The 4,039-nt window shown below is 47.3% G+C and overlaps 2 long non-coding RNA genes across 2 annotated transcripts in view; one reads left to right on the plus strand and one right to left on the minus strand.

Moving 5' to 3' along the window:
* The first annotated feature begins 1,738 nt into the window (after positions 1–1,738).
* The window catches only part of LOC107183556, a 2,608-nt gene continuing 307 nt past the window's right edge, over positions 1,739–4,039 (plus strand). The window contains exons 1-2 of the long non-coding RNA XR_001514345.1: positions 1,739–2,010; positions 3,982–3,985. This is a non-coding gene — a long non-coding RNA (uncharacterized LOC107183556). The remainder of the gene's footprint in view (positions 2,011–3,981; positions 3,986–4,039) is intronic.
* LOC107183557 overlaps positions 3,656–4,039 on the minus strand; it is a 9,892-nt gene continuing 9,508 nt past the window's right edge. Inside the window, exon 2 of the long non-coding RNA XR_001514346.1 lies at positions 3,656–3,882. This is a non-coding gene — a long non-coding RNA (uncharacterized LOC107183557). The remainder of the gene's footprint in view (positions 3,883–4,039) is intronic.

Below are 4,039 nucleotides of genomic sequence, written 5' to 3' on the forward strand. Positions count from 1 at the left end.
TGTGCAGACAGTGTGGGTTATGCTGAACGCCTGCTTCCTTTCTGGGAGTCTGGCAGCTCGGTGTGTGCCAGGCAGAGGGGCCCATGTGACCAGCCTCCAATCAAAACCCTGGGGGCTGAGTGCCTGAGTAGCTCCCTGGTTGACACAGGCCACATGCGCTGTCACAGATTCGATGCTGGAGGAACTGTGTGTGTCCCGTGTGACTCCACGCCTGGCTCCTGCCTGCTCCTCTAGGCGTTGCCCATCACCCTTTCCCTCGGCTGGCTTTCTGTGCATCCTTTGGTGGTAACCAAGCCGAGCCTTGCGCCCGGCTGTAGGCTGAGTCCTGTGAGCCCTCCCGGCGGGTCACAAGCCTGGGGCGGTCCCGTGGACCTGAGGCGGCGTGGCTGTGACGGGATGTGGAAATGGGTCACCGCGGGCGGAGCACTTGGCTGCAGCGCAGGGCGGTCCCGTTCGGCTCTCTCTCAGGAATGGGGTCAACCTGCCCCACCCCCTGCTCTCAGGAGTAGGTCAGAGCAGAGCATCTTCTGGAGTGAGATAACTCTGTGAATTCAGGTGGCAGGGGATGGAAGGGGGTCAGCAAACTCACTAGACTAGCACACAGTCCAGGCAAACTAAGGCCAGTAAGAAGCGGGGCCAGGACACCTGGGCCGTCTGTTCTCAGGCTCAATCGTGCTGCATGGCAGTGGATGTGGCGGCTTTACCTCTCATGCAGAACGGGTACCTGGGGTCTCTTCACCATCTTCCCAAGGACCCCTTGAGCCCCCCCAGCGTTAAAGCTCCCGCTTCCTGTGCTGCTGGCCTCTCTTTGGTAGTCTCTCGTTTTGATGGAACATATCCTGTCATAGCTTCCTGAGAAATGGTACCCAGAGGGTAGAGTGCTTGAGTCCTTCTATGTCCAACCATGTCTTGCCTCTACCCCGGACTTGACTGATATTTCCCCGGGGATTAGTTACAGGTGGCAAGAAAGTTTTCCTCAGCATTTTGAAAGGATTGTTCTCTTTCATTCAACAATTTTTAAAAAAATATTTTTATTAAATTCAGAGAGGAAGGAGGAGAGAGAGAGAGAGAGAAACATCAACGATGAGAGAGAGAATCATTGACTGGCTGCTTCCCCCCCACTGGGGATCGAGCCCACAACCTGGGCATGTGCCCTGGCCCGGAATCTAACTGTGACCTCCTGGTTCACAGGTCAATGCTCAACCACTGAGCCACACCAGCTGGGCCATTCAATAAATTTTTATTGAGAACCTTGTACATGTCTGGCACTGCCTCTAAGTACCTGGATTCATTTGTGAACAACAAAGACCAAGGTCATAGAGACAAAAGTCAAAGAGCTTGTATTCCAGCCTGCCTTCTGGCTTTGGTGTGGCTGCCGCCACGTCTGAAGCCATCCTGGTTTCTGATCCTTCACATGACCTTTCCTCTCTGCAGGCTGGAGGGATCTTGTCTGGTTCCCCAGTGTTCTAGCATTTCACAATGTTGCGTCTAGCGTGGGTTTATTTTTATCCATTTTGCTGGCACTTGGTGGGTTCATTTACTCTGTGATCTCACGTCCTTCATTTCTGGACGTTTCTCTGGAATATCTGTGGATGATCGTCTCCTTTGTGCTTGGAGGTCGGACCTGCTGGGGTGGTCCCCTTTGTTATTCTCCTGTGACTCGTCCTGTCTCGTGGCTCCTTCTGGGAGATTTTCTCAATGTCCTTTTCCCACCTTTCTAGTCCTTTCATTCTGGTGACAGGGGCAGGGGGTTAGCCTGGGGCCAGCTGCTGCTGCCCATGCTTACTTTGTGAAGTTTCTTGCATAAATGTCATACTGTTTTTGCTTCATGGATGCAGTATCTACTCATCTGAGAATGTCAGCATTGGTTTTAAAATGTTCATCTCCTTGCATAGTCTTTTTCTCCAACGTTGCTTTTCTCCTGTTCATCGGTTTTGATCTCTAAAGCTCACATTTAGAGGCTTCTCTCAGATGTCTGGTTAACCCTTGGTTGTCTGCTTATGATTAAGAGTCGGGGCTAGACATAGCTGGTTTTGCCCAGTGGTTAGAAGGGTCTCAGGTTCAATTCCCGGTCAAGGGTATGTACCTCAGTTGTAGGCTTGATCCCCAGTCAGGCTCAGAGCATGTGTGGGAGGCAACTAATGGATATGTCTTTGCCACATCAATGTTTCTCTCTCTCTTTCCCCCTCCTCCCTCCCGTCCACTCTTTCTATCAAAAATAAAAACCACAAAAAACAAAACAATGGGGAAAAAATCCTTGGGTGAGGATTAAAAAAAAGTCTAGGGCTAAAAATCTGTTTGAATATCTGAGCACGTGGTTCTTAGGACCTTCAGACTTTGGGGTTCAATGGAAGGTAGTCTGCATGTGTCGAAACTCTTACGTTTATATCTTGGGGACCGTCAGCTTCTCCGGGAAAGAATCTCCTGAGATTTCTGCACAGAAAGTAAGCATTTGGTAGTCAGTGTCCCGGGAGCCGAGTGAGGACAGAAGGATGGGAGCCCAGCATTCAGTAGTCATAAGCTCAATCTCGTTTTCTGTTTTGTCTGCTTTTTAAAAATATGTTTTTATTGATTTTAGAGAGAGAGGAAGGGAGAGTGAGGGAGAGATAGAAACATGGTGAGACCCTCTCCCCGCCCCAGGAGCACCCCGCCCCCCACAGCAGTTTCTCTCTCTCCTTCCCCACAGGAATGCATCTCCTAAACTCTAAAGGACCCCCCTACCCGCACCCCGCGAGGCTTGCAAATATGCTCTTACTCATAAGCAGACAACCAAGGGTTAACCAGACATCTGAGAGGAGCCTCTAAATGTGAGCTTTAGAGATCAAAACCGATGAACAGGAGAAAAGCAACGCTGGAGTGCATCTGGACGCTGCTCTAACCGAGCTACCCCGCCAGGGCCCATTCCTATTTCCAAGATGCTACTTGTGACCTTAATGTGGTTTAGCCTCCCCTGTATACAGAAACTCTTCATTTTGCTTCTTTCAAAGAATAAACTTTCAGTCTTCTGCTAGGATAGGGAATCTAGATTTGCAAGGATATATGTCGAATAAACTCTAAGAAGTGGGATTGCTGGATCAAAATGTACACTTTAGACTTGCATTAGTTATTGCCAAATTATTCTCTATGGAGCCTGTCTCAATTGACACCACCACCAGCAGTCTATGAGAGTATCTGTTTCCTCATACCTTGTAAATAGTTATCAAACTTTCTGACTTTGAAAAAAGGTCTTTTTTTTTTTTTTGAGATCTATGGACCCTATAACATAAAGGAATGGTTTTGTTGGAATTGCCAGCTTAGGAAAAGGTACTGAGTTTAATTAATGAGTCAACCAAGCTCCTTGTGTCTTTATTTTTCTTTTGATAGTATATAACCTATGAATTCGAGATGGTCTTCTTTATGGAAAAAAGGTCATTTCATATCTGCCACTTTAATTTACATTTTTTTATTTTGAAATTATTATTGTTTAATTTACATTTTTCTTAAGTGTGAGAATGAGCATCTTTTACTGGTTGAGAGACATGTTTCCTTTCATGTCCTTGTAAGCGTTTGCTGGCATCCTGTGCTAACTAGACCGTTAGTCTTTATTTCATTGATTTCTAGAAGCTCTTCACTTTTTCCAGTTTCTTGTTTGTTGCTAGTAGATACTGCATCCATGAAGCAAAAACAGTATGACATTTATGTAAGAAACTTCACAAAGTAAGCATGGGCAGCAGCAGCTGGCCCCAGGCTAACCCCCTGCCCCTGTCACCAAGGCCCCTTTTCTCTGACTCCTTAGTGAGCCAAGCAGCCCAGCCTACGCTCACTTCCTTGCATAGTGTCTCTCCTGTTGCTTCTGTCGTAGGCCGTTCCTTGTTTCACTGTCCCAGCTTTAATAAATATCCTCTAAAAAGAAAAAGAAAAGGAAACATTGAGAGAGAAACATCAACATTGATGGCTTCCTCCTGCATGTTACCAGCTGGGGATTGTGAGACCACAACCCAGGCATGTGCCCTGACTGGGAATGGAATCAGTGACCTCCTGTTTTTTTTAAAACTTATTT

The sequence above is a fragment of the Myotis davidii genome, unplaced genomic scaffold, assembly GCF_000327345.1.
Source record: "Myotis davidii unplaced genomic scaffold, ASM32734v1 scaffold60, whole genome shotgun sequence".
Lineage (NCBI taxonomy): Eukaryota > Metazoa > Chordata > Mammalia > Chiroptera > Vespertilionidae > Myotis > Myotis davidii.